The 24961-nt window shown below is 49.2% G+C and overlaps 1 protein-coding gene across 9 annotated transcripts in view; it reads right to left on the bottom strand.

Annotated features, from left to right (window-relative positions):
- NUGGC (nuclear GTPase, germinal center associated) overlaps positions 1–24961 on the bottom strand; it is a 1501499-nt gene that overhangs the window by 59869 nt on the left and 1416669 nt on the right. The window lies entirely within an intron of this gene.

Below are 24961 nucleotides of genomic sequence, written 5' to 3'. Positions count from 1 at the left end.
TTAAAAAGAGGAACCTTAGAAATTCATTAAAAAACAAATGTTAAAGGGATGTTATAGTTAGGTGAAAATGTCAGTTAAAACACACAGTTTTAACGGAAAAAAACTCTAAAATTCCCCTGTTATAGTTATCTTAAGTAACTGTAACTCATGCCCTAAAATAACTATAACTCACACCCTACCATGCATATTGTCGTCATCAATGATGTCATTCCAGATGTTGCAGTGATATTATCAATGATATCATAAAAGATGTCACAAGTGATGTAATATGAGAGGTAATTAGTTGGGCACCCATGCAACTTTAGGTTGGGGGCCCAGTGGGATGTGGTTGCCGAAGCTTGTTGATGGCCTGGGGGGGAGAAGGGGGTTGTGGGGGAGAATTACCCTCTCCCTTTTTAAAATGCAGAGCGGCCCCAGGGGATGAGCTATCTACTTTATCTTAATATTAACCCCCTGACCCACCCAGGAAGCAATAAAACTAATAAAAAACAGGAACCCCCTGCCCCCATTTTAAAATTGGTATAACAGATCCCGGGCCTAGCGGGGAAGGTTATCCCTGTATTTTGTTTTTTAACTTAGGAAAGGGGACTGAGTTCCAGAGTCCCAGAATGCCTGCTGACACAACTTTGTGGATGTAGTGGCAGCTAATCAAATCATATCTTTTGATTGGTTACATCCGTGGCTCCTCTGCTGTGTGATATATATATATATATATAAACCTTAATTTCTCAAACAACTGAACAGATTTACACGAAACTGTGATCTAGCTTTCTGCCAAATATGGTGTAATTCCAATTAACCGTTTTAGCAGTTGCTGTCTCTAATTTTCCTATGGAACATTGCATGAGTAAATACGCTTTGGGACACAGATCACCCTGAAACATGCGAGGAAGGAGCTGAAGTGGCAAATCTTTTTTGGGAAAGTTTAGTAAAAGAGCGCCAAAGCTATAAGCAAAAAAAATGCTTTTCCTATGGAAATGTAGCCCTAACTAACGACCCAGTGGAGACTAACAATGGGTAATATAAATATATATATATATGGTGGTTATAGTTAGGATCTAGATTCTATAGAAAGTGTTTTTTGACATGTCTATATCTTTGGCACTGCTTGACTAATCTTTGTGAAATTTTCCAAAACAATTGGCTGCTCACATCAACTGGTGTCTAGAAAGTTTCGGGGTGATCCATCAAGCTGGGGCCAAGAAAAAAAAGGGGGGCGGGGGGATTAAAAAAAGGTGTGTTTCCCATTATAATCCCCATGGTCTACAACCTGAACCACTGGACGGAATTAAACCAAATTTGGCAGAAATGTAGGCTTTGGTCCAGAAAGCACCCTTTTTAGGTCGAGCATTCGAGACCTCTTGTATATACTTTAGCATATACTTCTATACTTCTTTGTGGGGTCTCTGCTTTTTCACTGGTTTGTTTCAGAGTCCTTAAAAAATCCATGCTTGCTAGTGGTCAATCCTTGCTCTTTGTCCTACCTTTTCCACAGCTGTACTCGTACCCTTCCACTTGTGCCTATGTAGCATGTGGTTAGGGATAACATTTTCCTTAGGCTAATAGCATTTGACCAGAGCCGCTGGATGTTTCAGTGGCTCCAGTCTGTTTCTGTTAACAGGGTTCTAGTCTATTACTTTTTTTCATCTGCAGTAATGTGTGACTTTGTTTACTCCATTTCCTTACTCTCCCTCACACATTTTCTGTTCTTGCATTGCAAATGCTTGTTCCTTTTGTCTGTCTCTGCGAGCTCACGGCGGTGCTTTGAACTGGCCCTTATGTCAACTGTTTTAATTTATATTTTCAGTTTGTGTGGCAAGAAAACGCTAATAGCTCTAACTCGAGCGAACGCGACACCAGTTGCAGTTTAAATGCTTGTTATTTATGACATAATCACTTTGTCAATGTGTTGACTTAGTATCTGTGACCTCTCTTAGCTTCACTTTCTTCGCCTGTCCTGTTGTGCCCTCATCATTTCCTCCTCTCCGTCTGCGGGCGGTCTGCAGTGTCACACACCTGAGCATCTAAACCGACTTGTCTGAACTGGAAAGCACCGCTGTTCATACACTAATAATATCAGAACATGATAACAAAGGAGTGCTTTTAATGTCACAGACTGTCACCCCCTTAATAGGAAAATGCCACCTCCCTCCTGTGAGGCAGGGCGACAAGAAAACCTGCAGTCACAGAAATACACTGTAGACGTCCATAACTAGAAACAACCACGAGAACGGGTCTTTCTTCTCAGACAGGATGCTGCCCACTTATCCCTGAATGATTGGCTGCCGTGGGAGGATGGCAGACCTCGCTGCACTGCCAGCAGCAGTGCCGCATACAGCTGTACACATTCCTCAACAGAGATAGCGTACTGCTCGCTTTGAAGATAGTCATTAAAATTTCATCCTGTTAAACATAGAATCCCCTAACTGCTGGTCTGTTTCGCTGCACAATCCTCCCATCTTCCCTCACCGGTTCTAGACAGAGGCTTGAAGAGCAGGGGTATGTGGAGCTGGGTCACTGTGGAATCACCCACCACCTGTCAGTGTGTGTTTATTTTATTTAATGGATTGGATGCAGTGCGCTGCCATAGAAAGAAAAGGATGCGGACACTGGACAGTATCATTCACTGAATGATTCATAACACTTCTTTCCGGAAGCACATCATTATTCTAAACACAGGTAAGACGTATCTCTAGTATAATTTTACTATACATAACTCCACAACATCATCCATAGATGCAGAGCTAAGCATAGTAAGTATATACTTATGTATATGCACTCAACTTCATGATAAGTTGGTCGTCGATTTTTAGCCCCCTACATTTTTCCCACACAATTTGTTTCCTTAATATTTTGACGCACAGTCCTAATACTCGAGGGCGATCAGGAATTCTAAAGCTCAGAGAGCATGTTTTAAGAACATCTGATCCACTATGAAACACATTTGGAATATTGTCCTCCTCCACTTCCTTCCCACAACGTGAAGCGACTAGGAAGAGGAGATGGCACATCTATGAGTTTAAATAAAGCAAATATGCTAAGTACATCCTCCTGCCGACAAGAAGCAGTAACGCTTGCCGAATTTGTAGCTCATGTGGCCACCAGACAAACTGCTGAGATGCATTTTGCTTATTGGTTTCATTTGGAATGAACAAACACACGAATGAAGTAATAAATGAATCCATGAAACAATTAATTCATGCTTTTTGCACAACTCATCGAAATTAATCACTTCAAGTTTTAATTACTTTCTGGCTTGAGAGGCAAATACATGTAAAACAGCAAAAGCTTGATTTGTAAGAGTATTCTGAAACTGCTGTGATCTAGGTGTGGTTGGTTAAAGGCAACATGTTCCAAAGGTAGGATCCTTGTTCAATGAAGTGACTGCGTCATTTTGGGATGAAGCATGCCCAGTTGCCCTGAAGTTGGTTGGGCAATCTGCAGAATAAGGCTCTTGAGAAGGGCTTTCTGCTCATTTTAACTCGTTGCTGCTCCGAAATTGCCCCATTGCAATCCCTGAGCATGAAGTGTATTACTCCATTTATAGTGGAAGGGGCAGATCTGAATAACTGTCCTTCTTATCCTAAATAGGAATATTACAGTTAGGTGCTACACCAGTTGCATTTTCTTATCGATCTACAAGACGAACATTTTGATTTTACAGCATTGTATTTTGACTTAACCGTGCTTTTGATTTGTGCCTATAGCTGCAGTAGAAAGGGCTGTTTCTTTCTCTTTTCTAATGCCACAATTCTACAAGTAGACTTGCAATAAGATTTCCTGTTGTACGAGGTATTGCTGTCACTAGGATAGTGTTGCTAAATTTAAAACAGAGAATATGTGCATCGCAGCAGTCACTGTTCTAGCTTTTTGACTTCCTGGCAGAAAACAGTAATTGCAAATGTTACTTTGATAGAGTGTAGGAAAGGGGTCACACCCTTTGTGTAGAATCGACCAATCTCCTCCATATCAAGGAGAGAAGAATTACAGATCATCAATCAGACTTGGGAGGAGATGTTGTCTATGGGCCGGTTCTAGCTGGTGGGCACCGGCTGAAAAAGCTTTTTTAGGGTCAAGCGCACAAGCACCCTGGCTTGTTGTAATCTCTCTGTGGGCTTCTAACCACGTCCACTACTGCTATTCATTCTTTGTTGTGTTGGTCTTAAATGCTTCATTTTTATTGGTGCATTTTGTGAAATGCCGCTTCTTTGTGTGCTTAGTTCCCTCCCAGGCGATTTCACTAAGTGAACATTTTTGTTGGCCATCACACTACGTCACACTTCCTCCTGTTACAGCATGTGATGGCCCCTCCTCCGGTTTCGGTTTGCCTTTCATCCCAGCGGGGATTCTTTCTAGACATTCATGCAGGGAACCAATAACTCTTGCGCTCAACGCTCATGGCGGCCATGGCGCTTTGAATTGACTTGCTTATGTCAACTGTTTTACATTTCATTTTCAATTTATGCGGCAAGAGAAGTCCAGTTAGGAATTTACAACTCTAATAGCTCTAACTCGAGTAAAAACGCGATACCCGAGACCCATTGTATTGCAAATGCTTGTTCTTAATTGGTGTAAATCCATTCAGTAGTTTTTGAAATATTATATACATATATATATATATATATATACACACACACACACACACACACATATATATATATATATATATATATATATATATATATATGTATGTGTGTATATATATATATATATATATATATACACACACACACACACATACATACATATATATATATTTATATATATATATATAGGGATGCAAAGGCTCCACAAATTTTCTCCATCTCATGCTGAGACCTGATTGGCTGCCAACACTTCAACAAGGAAGTGTTGGAAGCCATCTAAGGACTTGGCTTCAGCAGAGTTTCTGAAAAACAAAGATTTAAAAAAAGAAAAGGGGCCAGGGTAGGGACACAATGACCCCTTACTGTAGGAAGCTGGTCTGGTGTGTGGTGAGCACCTATGGTGTTATCACCTTATACCATGTCCAGGTATCCCATATTAGTGAAGTTTAGACAGTGTCTAGGAAGCCAGGGCTCTCTAGAGGTAGCTGTGGATGAGCAGCCAAGACTTATTTAGGAGACATGCAAACCTTAACCAACCACTACCGTCACACAGCACTTACACATGTGAAAGAACCACACAATGTTACAAACATAAAGGTACTTTATTATGGTAACACAAATACTAAAATACTGTATAGACAATACTCCACTAGGAGGTGAGTAAACACACTATGATATACACGAGAATTCAGTGATTAGCATAGAAAGCAATAGTAAACAGAACAATAATAGAAAATAGTGAAGGCCCTAGGGGGAGACCAAACCATATACTAAGCAAGTGAAATGTGAAAAACAGCCCCCCACTCAAGGAATTGGAATCTGTAGAAGGGAGCTGAAGGAACTAGGAACCCCAAAAGCTAAGTACCAGGGTGGCCTCCAGTGACCAGGAGAGAAAAGGTAATTACCCCTAAACCCACAGGTATCCTTTAGGAAAGGACTGAGCAAGACCCATACAAGACTGGAAGAAACCAAAAGTGGAGTCTGACAGAAAAGGACCTGGAAAAGAAGGGGACCAAGTCCAGTTCGAGTTGGAGTGTCCGGTTTGGGCAGGAGCCACTACCCACCCTTCTGGAGATGCAGATCCAGGTCGAAGGCGAAGACCAAGAGTCAGCTGTGCAGCACTGGGGCAGAAGAGAAGTTCCAGAAGTGATGAAAGTGGTGTCCCAAGGCAGAAGAGGAGTTGCAGTCAGTCAGTGGTGTTGGAAAACCACCAACAAGCCTTGGCAAAGGCAAAAGTAGCAGTTGAAGAGTTGCAGAGCTGCAGAGGACCAGCAAGGTCCAGGGAGGGGGACTAATCCCAAAGAGGGGAGTCCCAGGTGACCCTCAGCAGTGAGGAGTTGGAAGATGAGGATGCACTCACAGGCAGCAGGCACAGGAGTCGCAGTGAGGCCCACTCCGCATGTCTGGAGAGAAGTCTCACGTCACTGGAGAAGCAGGCAGGAGACTGTGCTTTGCAGGAAAGTGTGCTGGAGGCCGGGGCTACACCGGGCCTGAAGATCCCTTGGAAGAAAAGCCAAGAAGCCTTGGTAGCTGCAATAATCCTATGAACAGGGGTACTGTCCTGCAAGAAGAGGCAAGGGCTCACCATCTCTCAAGTTGGACAGCGGGTAGAGAGGACCAAGGGGACCACCACCCGTGATGCAGGATCAACATGGTTCTGGAGGAGAGAGGATCCACACAGCCGGTCGTCGTTGCAGTTGGTGCCTGCGGATGCAGGGGAGTGACTCTTTCACTCCAAAAGAGATTCCTTCTTTTTTTTGTGCAGGCAAAAGACTCATCGCCCTCAGATGATGAACAGCCAAGGAAATGTAGCAGTTGCTGGAAGGAGCCGGAGAAACAATGTTGCACAGCTGAGTCGTTGTTGGAGTTGCAGATTGTCGGTTTCTGGAGGGTCCAGTTGCAGTCCCGGACACCAGAAGATGAAGTAAACAACGCAGAAGGGTCCTGCAGGAATCTTACACATCGAATCTGGAGACCCACTCTGAACGGAGACCCTTAATAGCCCAGGAAGGGGGATTGGTCAATTAACAGGGTGACCACCTATCAGGAGAGGGCTGTGACGTCACCTGCCTGACCTGGCCACTCAGATGTTCCCAGGGGTCTCTACCAATCTTGGATTCAAGATGGCAGAATCAAGTGGCCGCCTGGAGGAGCTCTGGGCACCACCCCTGGGGTGGTGATGGACAGGGGAGAGGTCACTCTGCTTTCCATTGTCCGGTTTCACACCAGAGCAGTGACGAGGGATCCCTGAACTGGTGCAAACTGGTTTATGCAAGGAGGGCACCAAATGTGCCTTTCAAAGCATACCAGTGACTTCAGAAGGCTACCCCTCCCAAGCCTTGTAACACCTGTTTCCAAAGGGAGCAGGTGTTGCCTCCCTTTCCCAAAGGAAATCCTTTGTTCTGCCTTCCTCTGCTTGAGCAGGCTAAGCAGCAGGAAGGCAGAAACCAGTCTGTGGGGTGGCAGAAGCGGGGATTGTAGTGTTTTCTTTCATGTGTGTGAGTACTGTGTGACTACAGTGGTACTGCATGAGCTTTGCATGTCTCCCAGAGAGCCTGGCTTCTAGACACTGATTACACTACACTAATAAGGGATACCTGGACCTGGTATAAGGTGTAAGTGCCTTGGGTACCCACCACACACCAAGCCAGCCTCCTACACTGACGACGTACCTACGTGGGGTTGATGGAGGGTTCATGTTGGGGGAACATACAGTGGTGATTCAACTTCATTCGAATATAAAAATGGATTGTTTTGAAATGTCTTGTTGCTGTGCGCATCGTCATTAATTAATCCAATATCAACATGCCATCTGATATGTGACATCAGCAGGGTGTAAGATGCCATGAGGCCCAGGAGCCTCAGTCTCATTCTCACCAAAATCCAGGATAGAGGCTGAAATATAGGTATCATATCCTGAATATCTTGGACTCGCCGCTCGGGAGGATAAGCTCAAAACTGCACTGTGTCCAGAACAGCTCCAATTAAAGGAAGCATCTCAGAGGGAGTCAGGTGTGACTTCGGAAATTTTATAGTGAACCCCAGCGAATGAAGGAGGTCTACATAGTCTGGAGGTGGGAGATGACAGCCTGGGGCGAGCCAACCTTCAACGGCCAGTCGTCAAGATACCTCGGATCTGTGCAGATGAACTGCAACCACTGCCATCATCTTGGTGAACATCCGAGGGGTGCTGGTAAGGCCAAAGAGGAGCACAGTGAACTGAAAGCGCTTGCGGCCTACTGTGAACCACAAGTAATGTCTGTGGTCAGGCAGGACAAGAATACGGAAATTAGTATCCTGCAAGGTCAACGCTACCATCCAGTCTCCTGGGACCAGGGCAGAGAGAACCTGAGCCAGCGTGAGCATTTTGAACTTCTTCTTGAGGAAGAGGTTGAGGGACCGAAGGTCTAGGATAGGGCGGAGGCCCTTATCCTTTTTGGGTACCAGAAAGAAGGAGGAACAGCAACCACAACCTACTTCTGGCACCAGAACCCTCTCGATGGGTCAAGAGAGCCAAGGTTCAGTCTCAGAGTAGTTCCAAGTAATCCTCCGTCATCTGATAGTAGAATGTGGCATGGAAGGAGGGGTAGCCTCGAAGAGGAGGGAGTAGCCCATTCAGACTATCTGCAAAAGCCACCTGTCTGACATGATGGATTGCGAGCAGAGCAGATGAACAGTCAACCCTGCAGCCACCACCTCCACACAACTTTGCAGCCACCACCTCCACACAACCCTGCGGCCACCACCTCCACACAACTCTGAGGCCACCACCTCCACTCAACCCTGTGGCCACCACCTCCACTCACCTTTACGGCCCCCACCTCCACTCACACCTGTAGCCACCACCTCCACTCACCCCTGCGGCCACCACCTCCACTCAACCGTGCGGCCACCAGCTCCACACAACCCCGGGGCCACCAGCTCCACACAACCCCGGGGCCACCAGCTCCACACAACCCCGGGCCACCAGCTCCACACAACCCCGGGCCACCAGCTCCACACAACTCCGCGGCCACCACCTCCACACAACTCCGCGGCCGCCACCTCCACACAACTCCGCGGCCGCCACCTCCACACAACTCCGCGGCCGCCACCTCCACACAACTCCGCGGCCGCCACCTGCACACAACCCCGCAGCCGCCACCTGCACACAACCCCGCGGCCACCACCTGCACACAACCCTGCGGCCACCACCTCCACTCACCCCTGCGGCCACCACCTCCACTCACCCCTGCGGCCACCACCTCCACTCACCCCTGCGGCCACCACCTCCACTCACCCCTGCGGCCACCACCTCCACTCAACCCCTGCGGCCACCACCTCCACTCAACCCCTGCGGCCACCACCTCCACTCAACCCCTGCGGCCACCACCTCCACTCAACCCCTGCAGCCACCACCTCCACTCAACCCCTGCAGCCACCACCTCCACTCAACCCCTGCAGCCACCACCTCCACACAACCCTGGGGTCACCACACAACCCTGGGGCCACCACCTCCGCACAACCCTGGGGCCACCGCCTCCACTAACCCCTGTAGCCACCACCTCCACTCACCCCTGTAGCCACCACCTCCACTCACCCCTGTAGCCACCACCTCCACACAACCCTGGGGTCACCACCTCCACACAACCGGGCGGCCACTACCTGCACACAACCCTGGGGCCACCACCTCCGCACAACCCTGGGGCCACCACCTCCGCACAACCCTGGGGCCACCACCTCCGCACAACCCTGGGGCCACCACCTCCGCACAACCCTGGGGCCACCACCTCCGCACACCCATGTGGCCACCACCTCCGCACACCCATGTGGCCACCACCTCCGCTCACCCCTTCGGCCATCACCTCCACTCACCCCTTCGGCCACCACCTCCACTCAACCCCTGCGGCCACCACCTCCACACAAACCCTGCGGCCACCACCTGCACACAACCCCTGCGGCCACCACCTGCACACAACCCCTGCGGCCACCACCTCCACACAACCCTGGGGTCACCACCTCCATACAACCCTGGGGTCACCACCTCCACACAACCCTGGGGTCACTACCTGCACACAATCCTGTGGCCACCACCTACACACAACCCTGCGGCCACCACCTCCACACAACCCTGTGGTCACCACCTCCACACAACCCTGTGGTCACCACCTCCACACAACCCTGGGGCCACCACCTGCACACAACCCTGGGGCCACCACCTGCACACAACCCTGGGGCCACCACCTCCGCACAACCCTGGGGCCACCACCTCCGCACAACCCTGGGGCCACCACCTCCGCACAACCCTGGGGCCACCACCTCCGCACAACCCTGGGGCCACCACCTCCGCACAACCCTGGGGCCACCACCTCCGCACACCCATGTGGCCACCACCTCCGCACACCCATGTGGCCACCACCTCCGCACACCCATGTGGCCACCACCTCCACTCACCCCTGTGGCCACCACCTCCACTCACCCCTGCGGCCGCCACCTCCACTCAACCCCTGCGGCCGCCACCTCCACTCAACCCCTGCGGCCACCACCTCCACACAAACCCTGCGGCCACCACCTCCACACAACCCCTGCGGCCACCACCTGCACACAACCCTGTGGTCACCACCTGCATACAACCCTGCGGCCACCACCTCTGCACACCCCTGTGTCCACAACCTCTGCACACCCCTGTGGCCACAACCTCTGCACACCCCTGTGGCCACAACCTCCACACAACCCTGTGGCCACAATGTCCACACAACCTCCAGACAACCCTGTGGTCACAACCTCCACACAATCCTGGAGCTCACCACCTCCACAAAAATCTGAGGCCACCACCTCCACACAAGCGTGGGGCCACCACCTCCACCAAAACGTGGGGCCACCACCCCCACTTATCCTTGAAGCCACAACCTCCACACAGCCTGGAGACACCACCTTCACACACCCCTGTAGCTACCATGTCCACATAAACCTGCAGCCACCACCTCCACACAGCCTGCAGCCACCACCTTCACACACCCCTGTAGCTACCATGTCCACACAACCCTGCAGACAGCACCTCCACAAAATCTTGCAGCCACTTTGCGACATTCTGCTTCAGTTTCAAAGAACGGCACTTTTTTAACTAAAATGTGATGCACATTATATATGCCACTTAGAAAAGGTTCAAATGAAAACCATCTGTTGCTGTTTAGCTAACACACCTCTCTTTGCTTAGTTAACTACAAGTCCCGCCATAAACTGGATTAAAAATGTCAGGGCTGGCTATGAGGCCCCCTGGCCACTCTGTCTTTCTGCATGAGTGGATGACTGCAGCTTTTCATGTACCAGTCATACTGCAGACATGCCTCTGCAGGATGTCGGACCAACGGACCTTCCCCAGCCTTCTCGGCTGGCAGTAACCCTCCTTGAAACCCAGTGATTTATAATGTGACTCTGACATCCAGGTGGTGTGTTAGCTGATGCAGTGCCTAGAAGCACTTGTGTTAGCAAAGCTTGTACAATAACACAACTCATGAATAAATGTTAACTGCTAGTCAGCGAGAATCACCCTGGTATCCATACACTGCAGTACAATAAATTTGCAGTTGGCAGGCAGCCACCACCAGCCACCTCAGGCTTTTAGCCATCAGCTATAGACATCTAGGGGCTTATAGTTTAGCTTTCTGAATGCAAGTCTGAGCTGAAAACCCACAGCATGAAGAGATTTCTTACACAGAGAGTACTTCCCCGGTGCAAGTGTCCAGGCCCTGCGGTCAACCTCCTATAACCACCAAACCCCATGCACAGCCTTTTGCCTTGCGCGGCTGGAGTTGACAGGGGCCTGTCTCGCTGGGTGTGAAAATAGGTGTGAGAGGGTGTAGGAAAGTACCCTCTTTCTCAGCATGGTTGCCCCCATTTTCTACCTGTTGACAGTGTGTCTGACTGTGTTTACTTGGATCCTGTTAACCAGGACCACAGTGATTGTGCTCTCTCCCTTCTAACTTGGTTACTTATACCCCACATTTGGCATACTGGTGCCCCCATTTAACTCCCTAGTATATGGTACCCAGGGCATTGGGGTACCACGGGATTCCCATGGGTTGCAGCATGTATTATGCCATCCAGGGGGAGCCCATGTAAAGTGTATCTGCAGCCTGGCATTGCAGCTTGTGTGAAAGGGTGCATGCACCCTTTTCACATCAGGTCACTGCAGGTCACCCCTATGACAGGCCTTCCTAGCCCAGAAGGCAGGGTGCAAGTACCTGTGTGTGAGGGCACCCCTGCACTAGCAGACATGCCCCCACAAACTCCAGTTTCATTTTCCTGGACTTGGTGAGTGCGGTGATGCCATTTTATATGTACCGGACATGGGTCACACGCTACATAATGGTTAACTCCAAACCTGGGCATGTTTGGTATCAAACATGTCAGAATCATACTTCACTACTGTTGCAAGAACTGGAAGGATGATTTCCTGCACTCTGGGGGCTCCTTAGAGGACCCCCAGCATTGTTACCACCGGTCTTACAGGGTTTTCCCAGGCAGCCCAGCTGCTGCCACCCCTCAGACATCTGATCACGCCCAGGAAGGCAGAACAAAGGATTCCCCTTGGGAGAGGAGAGAACACCCCCTCCCTTTGGAAATAGGTGTGACTGGCTTGGGAGGGGTAGCTACCCCGAGCAACTGGTTTTGCTTTGAAAGTCACATTTGGTGTCCTCCATGCATAAACCAGACCACACTGGTTCATGGACCCCCAGCCCCTGCTGTGGCACGAAACTAGGCAATGGAAAGAGGAGTGACCACTCCCCTGTCCATCACCACCCCATAAGTGGTGGCCAGAGCTCCTCCAGAGGGTCCCTGGGTTCTGCCATCTTGATTCCAAGGTTAGCAGGGATCTCTGGGAGCATCTGAGCAGCCAGGCCAGTCAGGTGACATCAGAGGCACCCTCTGACAGGTAGTTACCTGGTTAGGTGACCAAGCCCCCTCTTTGGGCTATACAGGGTCTTCCTCTGGGGTGGGTCCTCAGATTCGGCTTGCAAGACGCCAGCTGGGTTCCTCTGCGACCTCTGCTTTGAGTTCTGGCCCCAGGAACCGCGATTGGACCCTCCAGGAACCTACAAGTTGGAAATCCGCGAGGAAGAATTTTCTGCAACACTGTATCTGGAACTCCTGCCAACTTTGCAACATTTCCCAAGCTGTATATCCTAAGACTGGAACTCTTCAGCCTCCACAAGAAGAAGAAGGAATCTCCCTTGGCGTGAAGGCATCACTCTCCAGTAACTACAAGTACTTGGCTGCATCATCGACCGTCTGCGTGGATCTCCCCTCATCCTGAGTGGCGTGGGTCTTGCATCATGAGTAGTGGTCCGGAGAGTCTCCCTTGGTCCTCTCTACCAGCTGTCGCACTTTGTTGGTGGTAAGTCCTTTCCACTCCACGCAAGACAGTACCCCATGCCTCGCGTCCTTTGCAGCGGTCAAGACCTGTCGCTTCACCTCCAAGGGGAACTTCAGGCGACGTGTAGCTCCAGCCCCCCCAAAACTCCCTCCTGCAACTTCTGGACCTCTGTGTGGTCTTCCGGTGATGTGGAAGCAACGTCTGTACAGCTGCGTGGGCTGCTTCTGCGACTTGTGTCCCTGCGGGACACTTGTGGGTGCTGCCTCTGTTCCTGTGGACCTTCTGTGACACATAGGGTCCCCTGTGATTCCCCCTCCTGGGAAGAGTCCTGCTGGACCTTGCGGGTCCCCATCACACAACCAAGAGTTTGCCTTTGCCAATCCTTCACTGACACCCATCTGCAATCCAGCTTCCAGCGTGGGACACCTTTTGCACGCATCAGGAACTCTTCTCCAGCTTCTGTGCTGCAGTGCTGACCAATCTTCCTACTTCGTCGACCAACTCCAAAAGGTACCTCTGGGTGGGTAGTATCTACTACTCCCCCTGGACTCCACAAACACTTATGGACTTGGTTCCCTCTCTCCACAGGTCTCCAACTTCGGTTTCCCACTGCTGGTTCCTTACAGGCTGTTCTGGTTGTCTTCTTTTTATTCTTTGGGGTGGTTTTGGGGAAATCCAGTGTTTTACTCCTGCATTCCTGGTCGCTGGGGGATACTACATTGCTTACCTGTGTGGTTTCCTAGTACTCCCAGCTCCCGTCTACATGATTAACTTACATAGGTGGGGGACCTGTGTTCGCATTCCACTTTGTTAGTATATTGTTTGGGCTCCCCAAGGGCTACTATATATATATAGTGCATTTACTTACCTCCTTTGGAGGGTTGCCGGGTTGCCTCTCTAGTATTTTCTGATACTGTGTTCCAAAAATAAAGTACCTTTATTGTTGTACAACCAAGCGTTTCTTTCTTGTGTGTAAGCACTGTGTAACTATAGTGGTATTGCATGAACTTTGCATGTCTCTTAGATAAGCCCTGGCTGCTCATCCACAGCTACCTCTAGAGAGCCTGGCTTCTAGTCACTGCCTACACTTCACTGAGAGGGGATACCTGGACCTGGTATAAGATGTAATACCATAGGTACCCACCACACACAAGGCCAGTGTCCTACAACCACTTTGTCAGGATGCACAGACAAAAATGGGGGCTTAGAAGATAGAGCTTGAAGCTCACTCACTCTGCGAGCAGAAGCGAAAGTGTAAGGACATGCCTTCCTTGGCATGGTTACCCCCTGACTCTTTGCCTTTTGTTAATGCCACTTATGAATGAAAGTGTGCTGGGACCCTGCTAACGAGGCCCCAGCACCAGTGTTCTTTCCCTAAACTGTACCTTTGTTCCCACAATTGGCCCAGCCCTGACACACAGATAAGTCCCTTGTAAATGGTACCCCTGGTACCAAAGGCCCTGTGGCCAAGGAAGGTCTCTAAGGGCTGCAGCATGTATTATGGCACCCTGGGGACCCCTCACTCAGCACATGCACACTGCCTCACAGCTTGTGTGTGCTGGTGGGGAGAAAATGACTAAGTCGACATGGCACTTCCCTCAGGGTGCCATGCTAACCTCACACTGCCTGTGGCATAGGTAAGGCACTCCTCTAGCAGGCCTTACAGCCCTATACCACAGGTGAGGGCATGAGCACTATGCCCCTACTGTGTCTAAGCAAAACCTTAGACATTGTAAGTGCAGGGTAGCCATAAAGAGTAAATGGTCTGGGAGTTTGTCAAACACAAACTCCACAGTTCCATAATGGCTACACTGAATACTGGGAAGTTTGATATCAAACGTCTCAGCACAATAAATCCACACTGTCAGTGTGGGATTTATTGTAAAACACACCCAGAGGGCATCTTAGAGATGCTCCTTGAATACCAATCCGACTCCTAGTGTTAGGCTGACCAGGTTCTGCCAGCCTGGCACATCCAGATGGGTTTCTGGCAACATGGGGTGAGTGCCTTTGTCACTCTGTGCCAGGAACAAAGCCTGTACTGGGTGAAGTACCTTCTCACCTCCCCCTGCAGGAACTGTATCACCTGGCGATGAGCCTCAAAGGCTCAGACCTCGTGTTACAGCGCCCCAGGGCACTCCAGCTAATGGAGGTGCCCGCCCCTCCGGACACAGCCCCCACTTTTGGCGGCAAGGCTGGAGGAGATAATGAGGAAAACAAGGAGGAGTCACCCACCAGTCAGGACAGCCCCTAAGGTGTCCTGAGCTGAGGTGATCCCGGTCTTAAGAAATCATCCATCTTGTTTTGAAGGATTCCCCCAACAGGATTAGGGGTGTGCCCTCCTCCCCACAGGAAGGAGGCACAAAGAGGGTGTAGCCACCCTCCAGGGCAGTAGCCATTAGCTACTGCCCCCCAGACCTAAACACACCCCTAAATTGAGTATTTAGGGGCGACCCTGAATCCAGGAAACCAGATTCCTGCAACCTGAAGTAAGAAGGAGTGCTGACCTGAAAGCCCGGCAGAGATGACGGAGACGACAAATGACTTGGCCCCAGCCCTACCGGCCTGTCTCCAGACTCAGAGAACCTGCACAGTGATACATCCGACAGGGATCAGCGACCTCTGAGGACTCAGAGGACTGACCCGCACCTAAAGGACCAAGAAGCTCCTGAGGACAGCGGCTCTGTCCAAAACCACAACCAAGAAACCAACTTTAAAGAGACTCCAGCCTCCTGCCTCTTCATACTCTGCGCCCGACGCCCCTGGCTCATGTTCAGAGGATCCAACACTGCAGAGAGGACCCCCAGGCGACTTCAACGACGTGGACACTCTGAGTCGACCTCCCTGGACCCCCACAGCGACTCCTGCAGAGAGGATCCAGAGGCTCCCCCTGACCGCGACTGCTTGGTAACAAAGGAACCCGACGCCTGGACCAAGCACTGCACCCGCAGCCCCCAGGACCGAGAGGAACCAATCACTAGTGCAGGACTGACCAGCAGGCAGCCGTCATCCTAGCCCAGTCGGTGGCTGGCCCGAGAAGCCACCGTGACCTGCCTGCATCGCCAGAGTGACCCCCAGGTGTCTCCATAGTTTCCTATCCAAAACCCGACACCTACTTTGCACACTGCACCTGGCCGCCCCTGTGCCGCTGAGGGTGTATTTTGTGTGCCTGTTTGGGACCCCCCCAGTGCTCTACAAAGCCTCCCTGGTCTGCTCCCCGAGGACTAACCTGCTAGCAGACCGGAACTGGAGCACCCCTGTTCTCCATAGGCGCCTATGCTATTTGGGCCCTACTTTGACTTTTGCACCTGACCGGCCTTGTGTTGCTGGTGCTGGGTGTTTGGAGTTGACTTGAACTCCCAACGGTGGGCTGCCTATGCCCAGGAGATTGAGCTTGTAAGTGCTTTACTTACCTGAGAAACTAACCAATTCTTACCTGCCCCAGGAACTGTTGATTTTTGCACTGTATCCACTTTTAAAATAGCTTGTTGCCATTTTTGCCAAAACTGTGTACATTACTGTTTTAATTAAAAGTTCCATACTTACTTGTGTGAAGTACCTCACAATTTATGTACTTACCTAAATTCTGATATAAAATAAATTAAGAAACTAATATTTTTCTATATAAAAACCTATTAGCCTGGAGTTAAGTCTTTGAGTGTGTGTTCTCATATATTGCCTGTGTGTGTACAACAAATGCGTAACACTAGCCTCTGATATGCCTACTGCTCGACCACACTACTACAAAATAGAGCATTAGTATTATCTTTCATTGCCACTATCAACCTCTAAAGGGAACCCTTGGACTCTGTGCATACTATCTCTCACTTTGAGATAGTATATACTGAGTCAACTTTCTACACATGCCCTTTGATGGCTCCCGTCTCTTTGGAGACAAGGGAGACTCAGCGCTAAAGAGGTTCAATGACGTTCTTTGGATGCCTGGATAACAAGGCTCTAGGGCGTGGGGTGTTGGGACAGGAATTTAGGTTCACTTGGTGCGGGCCGATGGAGGCGTGTGATTATCCTGTTTACAGGAGCCCCTGTGTTGCGTCTGGACCAAGTATCCAAAAGGACATCGGTGAGGGATTCACTGAATGGAAGAAGAGGCTTAGAGGTGGAAGCCCCTGGCTCAAGCACTTCAGGCAGGGTGATTAGACCTGACCTGAACAGTAGGCAGCTTAAGACCGAGGACCTCAGCTGCCCTACTGACCAGGAGGCGACAGCATGCCAGTCATTGAGTGTGTGTTTTCATTTATTGCTTGTGTGTGTACAACAAATGCTTAACACTACCCTCTGATACGCCTAACTGCTCGACCACACTACCAAAAATAGAGCATTAGTATTATCTATTATTGCCTCTGTTAAGCCTCTTGAGGAACCCCTGAACTCTGTGCACATTATATCTCATTTTGATCTAGTATATACAGAGCCAGCTTCCTACACTGACCTTCCAAGAATTTAGGGAGATGTGTGCTGAGAGAAAGCTGAAGGCAGGGAGAAATCCCTGTAAGTTTGCTTCTGGGTCTGCTGCCTAAAGATGACCACGAACCTTCTGGTAGCCAGGAGGAGGAAGAAGTAGAGTCTTACCCCCAGTGCTAGAAAAAGAAGACTTAGCTACTGAGGTGGGCCAGGAAGTACCCAGGGAGGATCAGGTAACTTCTAGGCACACCCACAGTCCTGTTAGAAGCACTGTTAGCAGTGCAAAGGGGCAGGAGTCACACCAGCAGGTTCACCCTCTGCCCACTCTCACATCTCCTCAGTATCCGAAGGGACACACTGTTCAACTCCAGGGGAAGATTCACTAGACAGGGAACTCAGGCAATTGAGGCTGGAGGAGGCCAAGCTGAAGCTGCAGCAGTAACAGCTAGCCCTATATAGAGAGACCTCGGCAGTGGAGAGAGAGAGGCAGGGGTTGGGGTTAGCTCTCCATGGTGGCAGCAACTTTAGTTTCAGGGAACCTAGAGTTAGGAAGGATTCCATGAATCTAAACAAGGTTGTTCCCCCCTACAAGGTGGAGGGGTGCCATTTACAGCTCTGGAGAGGGCCTGTAACGTACAGAGGGTCCCCCAGAGACATTGGGCTGCTATCTTGTGGCCCTCCTTCTCTGACAAGGGCAGGGACAGACTTCTGACTGTTAGAGAAGAGGATGCTGACAACTAAACAGTTTTAAGATCAGCACTTGTAGGAAGGTAGCCTCTTTCTAGCCTTGTTACCACCACTTTTGGCCTGTTTGTGAGTATATGTCAGGGTGTTTTTACTGTCTCAAAGGGATCCTGCTAGCCAGGACCCCAGTGCTCATAAGTCTGTGGCCTATACAGGGAGTGCAGAATTATTAGGCAAGTTGTATTTTTGAGGATTAATTTTATTATTGAACAACAACCATGTTCTCAATGAACCCAAAAAACTCATTAATATCAAAGCTGAATATTTTTGGAAGTAGTTTTTAGTTTGTTTTTAGTTTTAGCTATGTTAGGGGGATATCTGTGTGTGCAGGTGACTATTACTGTGCATAATTATTAGGCAACTTAACAAAAAAATATATATACCCATTTCAATTATTTATTATTACCAGTGAAACCAATATAACATCTCAACATTCACAAATATACATTTCTGACATTCAAAAACAAAACAAAAACAAATCAGTGACCAATATAGCCACCTTTCTTTGCAAGGACACTCAAAAGCCTGCCATCCATGGATTCTGTCAGTGTTTTGATCTGTTCACCATCAACATTGCGTGCAGCAGCAACCACAGCCTCCCAGACACTGTTCAGAGAGGTGTACTGTTTTCCCTCCTTGTAAATCTCACATTTTATGATGGACCACAGGTTCTCAATGGGGTTCAGATCAGGTGAACAAGGAGGCCATGTCATTAGATTTCCTTCTTTTATACCCTTTTTTGCCAGCCACGCTGTGGAGTACTTGGACGCGTGTGATGGAGCATTGTCCTGCATGAAAATCATGTTTTTCTTGAAGGATGCAGACTTCTTCCTGTACCACTGCTTGAAGAAGGTGTCTTCCAGGAACTGGCAGTAGGACTGGGAGTTGAGCTTGACTCCATCCTCAACCCGAAAAGGCCCCACAAGCTCATCTTTGATGATACCAGCCCAAATCAGTACTCCACCTCCACCTTGCTGGCGTCTGAGTCGGACTGGAGCTCTCTGCCCTTTACCAATCCAGCCACGGGCCCATCCATCTGGCCCATCAAGACTCACTCTCATTTCATCAGTCCATAAAACCTTAGAAAAATCAGTCTTGAGATATTTCTTGGCCCAGTCTTGACGTTTCAGCTTGTGTGTCTTGTTCAGTGGTGGTCGTCTTTCAGCCTTTCTTACCTTGGCCATGTCTCTGAGTATTGCACACCTTGTGCTTTTGGGCACTCCAGTGATGTTGCAGCTCTGTAATATGGCCAAACTGGTGGCAAGTGGCATCGTGGCAGCTGCACGCTTGACTTTTCTCAGTTCATAGGCAGTTATTTTGCGCCTTGGTTTTTCCACACGCTTCTTGCGACCCTGTTGACTATTTTGAATGAAACGCTTGATTGTTCGATGATCACGCTTCAGAAGCTTTGCAATTTTAAGAGTGCTGCATCCCTCTGCAAGATATCTCACTATTTTTGACTTTTCTGAGCCTGTCAAGTCCTTCTTTTGACCCATTTTGCCAAAGGAAAGGAAGTTGCCTAATAATTATGCACGCCTGATATAGGGTGTTGATGTCATTAGACCACACCCCTTCTCATTACAGAGATGCACATCACCTAATATGCTTAATTGGTAGTAGGCTTTCGAGCCTATACAGCTTGGAGTAAGACGACATGCATAAAGAGGATGATGTGGTCAAAATACTCATTTGCCTAATAATTCTGCACTCCCTGTATGTGTTCCCTGTGTGGTGCCTAACTATATCACTGAGGCTCTGCTAACCAGAACCTCAGTGTTTATGCTCTATCTGCTTTTAAAATTGTCACTGCAGGCTAGTGACTAATTTTACCAATTCTGATTGGCACACTGGAACACCCTTATATGGTACCTAGGTACCCTGGGTATTGGGATTCGAGGAGATCCCAATGGGCTGCAGCATTTCTTTTTCCACCCATAGGGAGCTCAGACAATTCTTACACAAGACTGCCACTGCAGCCTGAGTGAAATAACGTCCACGTTATTTCACAGCCATTTTACACTGCACTTAAGTAAAGTATAAGTCACCTATATGTCTAACCCTCACTTAGTGAAGGTTAGGTGCAAAGTTACTTAGTGTGAGAGCACCCTGGCACTAGCCAAGGTGCCCCCACATTGTTCAGGGCAATTTCCCCGGACTTTGTGAGTGCGAAGACACCATTACACGTGTGCACTACATATAGGTCAATACCTTTATGTAGACTAACCATGGTAACTCCGAACATGGCCGTGTAACATGTTTAAGATCATGGAATTGTCACCCCCAATACCATTTTGGTATTGGGGGGGGGGGACAATTCCATGCATCCCCGGGTCTCCAGCATAGAGCCCGGGTACTCCTAAACTAACCTTCCAGGGTTTTCTCTACAGCTACTGCTGCTGCCAACCGTCAGACAGGTTTCTGCCCCCCTGGGGCCTGGGCAGCCCAGTCCCAGGAAGGCAGAACAAAGGAAATAGGTGTAAAGGGCCTGAGAGGAGTAGCCCCTCCTGGCCTCTGGAAATGTTTTGAAGGGCACAGATGGTGCCCTCCTTGAATAAGCCAGTCTACACTGGTTCAGGAATCCCCCCAGCCCTGCTCTGGCACGAAACTGGACAAAGGAAAAGGGAGTGACCACACCCCTGACCAGCACCTCCCAGGGGAGGTGCCCAGAGCTCCTTCAGTGTGTCCCAGACCTCTGCCATCTTGGATGCAGAGGTGTGAGGGCACAATGGACAGCTCTAAGTGGCCAGTGCCAGCAGGTGACGTCAGAGACCCCTCCTGATAGGTGCTTACCTTTCTCTCTAGCCAATCCTCCTCTGAGGGCTTTTTAGGGTCTCTACTGTAGGTTTCTCACCAGATAACGAATGCAAGAGCTCACCAGAGTTCCTCTGCACTTTCCTCTTCGACTTCTGCCAAGGATCGACCGCTGACTGCTCCAGGACGCCTGCAAAATCGCAACAAAGTAGCAAGAAGACTACCAGCAACATTGTAGCGCCTCATCCTACAGGCTTTCTCAACTGTTTCCTGGTGGTGCATGCTCTGAGGGCTGTCTGCCTTCACCCTGCACTGGAAGTCAAGAAGAAATCTCCTGTGGGTCGACTGAATCTTCCCCCTGCCAACGCAGGCACCAAACTTCTGCATCACCAGTCCTCTGGGTCCCCTCTCATCCTGATGAGCGTGGTCCTTGGAACACAGGAGCTGGATCCAAGTGTCCCCGACAGTCCAGTGGCCCTTCTGTCCAGATTTGGTGGAGGTAAGTCCTTGCCTCCCCAAACCAGACAATAATCCTGTGTACTGCGTGAACTGCAGCTGCTCGGGCTTCTGTGCACTTTTGCAAGACTTCCTTCGTGCACAGCCTAGCCCAGGTCCCCAGCACTCTGTCCTGCATTGCTCAACTCGCTGAGTTGGACTCCGACTTCGTGGGACCCTCTTTTGTTGTGCTGAGTCAACCGTCGTGCTAAGATCTTCTGAACGCCTGTCCAGGTGCTTCTGCGGGTGCTGCCTGCTTCTGTGTGGGCTCTCCATGTTGCTGAGCGCCCCCTCTGTCTCCTCCTACAAGGGGCTACCTCCTGGTCCTTTCAGGGCCCTGGTAGCACCCAAAACCTTCAACCACGACTCTTGCAGGTAGCAAGGATTGTTTGCGGTCTTTCTGCGAGGAAACAACTCTGCATCCTCCAGCATGCCGTGGGACATCTTCTGACCAACTGAGAAGTTCCTGGCACCTTCCGTTGTTGCAGAATCTTTGGCTTCTTTCACCCGGAGGCAGCCCTTTTGCAACTTCATCCTGGGTTTAGTGGGCTCCTGCCCCCCCCACAACCCCAGACACTTACATGACTCTTGGACTTGGTCCCCTTCCTTTACAGGTCCTCAGGTCCAAGAATCCATCTTCAATGCTTTGCAGTCAGTTGTTGTCCTTGCAGAATCCCCTATCTCGACTTTACTGTCTTCCTGTGGTAGTAGGGTAACTTTACTCCTACTTTTCAGGGTCTTGGGGTGGGGTATCTTGGACACCCATAGTGTTTTCTTACACTCCCAGCGACCCTCTACGCAGTACACTAGGCCTGGGGTCCATTCGTGGTTCGCATTCCACTTTTGGAGTATATGGTTTGTGTTGCACCAGGTCTAATTTCTCCTATTGCATTCTATTGTGTTCACACTACTTTTCTAACTGATTATTCACCTGATTTTGGTGGTGTGTGTATATTTTGTGTATATTACTTACCTCCTAAGGGAGTATATCCTCAGATACTTTTGCCACATTGTCACTAAAATAAAGTAGAGTATTGTGTTTTCTTATGATATAGTGCCATATGATTTAAGTGGTATAGTAGGAGCTTTGCATGTCTCCTAGTTCAGCCTAAGCTGCTCTGCTATAGCTACCTCTATCAGCCTAACCTTCTAGAACACCTCTAATCTACTAATAAGGGATAAATGGACCTGGCACAAGGTGTAAGTACCACAAGGTACCCACTATAAGCCAGGCCAGTCTCCTACAGCACTGTGGATGGATTTGATCTCACTACTGAACAGTACAGAATCATGTTCTGGGGGAGACCAGGAACAGTCCTCCCAAGACTGAGTAGACTTTGTGGACTGTTCTGTTAAGGCTTTAGAAGGCTGGTTACATGGCAGCAAAGTCAGTGACTATGAGTATTGTATAATATGATCTTGAGAGAGCATATTTTGAACAACTGTGTGTCTGATTTGTTGCACCAATACTTGGTAGACTCCGATCCGACCTCTCCTCAAGAATTGGGAAAGAAGGCAGTCAAATGGGTCAGAAGTAGGGTGAGCAGAAAAGCTCACACAGGGGATGACAACAAGCATTTTCAATGCAACGGGTCTCGCATATGCTCAAGTTAGAGCTATTAGGGTTGTAAACTCCTAACCAAACTTTTCTTGCCAAACAAATTTAAAAAAACCAAAAAAACACAAAGCGATCGCACTATGTAAAATGCAGCAAGATCGTGCTGAAATTGAAAATGGAAAATCCGATCGCACTGCGTGGAAAATAGACAGATAAAGTAGTCCGAAAACCATGCTGAAAACATCAAGCCTCATATGTTTTTGGTAGTATACCAGTGCTGTGTAGGTGGGCTAAACACAGGAAGAGGCATATACACGTATACATGCCTTTCACAAATTAAAGCAAGCGGATTTTAAAAGGCAAGCCACGAACCAATGAAAGTGATTGACGTGACGTGGGCGTAGTTGGAAGCCCAAAGAGATTACTACAGGGGATGGAGCCCTTCACGCTCGCCCCTAAAAAAAGAAGCAGGTAAGCCTCACGACAAGGGTGGGGACAATGATAAAAGTAAGGAGTCTTCATCAGGCCTAAAAAACTTTTCTGGGGGTGGGACTAAAACCTCTTCCTCTTCAGCCAACTTTAAAAAGCTTTGGTGCTATGTTTGCAAAAACAAAGGCCATAGGCCAGTAGACAGCTCCTGTCCTAAGAAAGGCACCAAGCCAATCATCACTACAAATCCCACTTCTACTTCTAGTGCCCCTAGCAATAGCCGTAGCGGTGGGACTACTAATAGTAGTCAGTTCAACAGTGTAGCTGGGCTCACTTTAGGAAATATAGTGGGGGCTAGTTTAGTTAGAGAGACAACAGAGACTGTATTAGTCTCTGATAGGTGCGTTGATCTTGCCACCTTTGCTGCCTGTCCTCTTAACATCGATAAGTACAGGAAGCAGTCCTTCATAAATGGTCTTCAGGCACAGGACACAGGTGCCAGTGTCACTATGGTGATTGAAAAACTTGTGTCCCCTGAGCAACACCTACTTGGTCACCAGTACCAAGTGGCAGATGCTCATAACAACACTGTATGCCACCCCATAACAGTGGTTGATTTCAGCTGAGGGGGACAGGGGTTACTGGTCCAAAGAAAGTTGTTGTGTCCACAGACCTATCTGTAGAGTGTCTACTAGGTAACGACTTGGAGACTTCAATGCTGGGCATCCCAGGGCTTATCTTTGCCCTGACTAGAGCACAGGCCAAAAGGCAAAAATATCAAGGGAACTTGGAGCCTGGAACAATGGCCCAGGAGCTTCCAAAACCTAAGGGTAGGAAGGGCAAAAAGGTGCACTGTACCCCAACCTCTAGTGAAGATTCCCCCTCTAAGGAAGAGGAATCTACTCCCTTGGCAGAACCTACACCAGAGGATCTTCAGGCTGACACTGCTGAGATCTTGAGTGCAGGGTGGTCAGCCAGGGAAGAATTCAGTATGGCACAGAAGTCCCACACTGGAGGGCTTGAGGAAGCAAGCTGTCCTTCAAGCAGCAGAGGATGTCAGTGGCACCCACAAGGTATGTTGGGAACACAACCTCTTGTATTCAGAGCCAAGGGAAACCAAGCCTGTTTTCACCAGGAGATTGGTAGTAGCTCTGCAATAGACAATTTTTGTTGACCCTGGCACATGATATTCCCCTTTGTGTGAGAGAGAGCCTCTTTTTGACAAGGTTATCCCCCCACATTTTGCCTGTTGTTGAAGTGTCCTATACATTTTAGTCCCTAGGGCACCAGCTAACCAGGTTCCCTGGGCTCTTTCCCTAAATTTATTCTGATGAACTGGCACAATTGGATATACACTTAGCTACTACTATAAGTCCCCAGTAAGTGGGCACCTATGTGCCCAGGGCATTGGTGTAGGAGGCTGGCCTGGTCTGTAGTGGGTACCTAAGGTACTTACACCTTATACCAGGTCCAGTTATCCCTTATTAGTGAAATGTAGTCAGTGTCTAGAAGCCAGGCTCTCTAGGGGTAGTGTGGATAAGCAGCCAAGGCCTAACTAGGAGACATGCAAAGCTCATTGCAGGAAGTTGGCTCTGTATATACTATCTCAAAGTGAGAGAT

Source organism: Pleurodeles waltl, chromosome 2_2 (assembly GCF_031143425.1).
Source record: "Pleurodeles waltl isolate 20211129_DDA chromosome 2_2, aPleWal1.hap1.20221129, whole genome shotgun sequence".
In the NCBI taxonomy this organism is placed as follows: domain Eukaryota; kingdom Metazoa; phylum Chordata; class Amphibia; order Caudata; family Salamandridae; genus Pleurodeles; species Pleurodeles waltl.
Note: the sequence above shows the minus strand (reverse complement) of the source record. Positions and strands in the feature narration are given on the sequence as shown.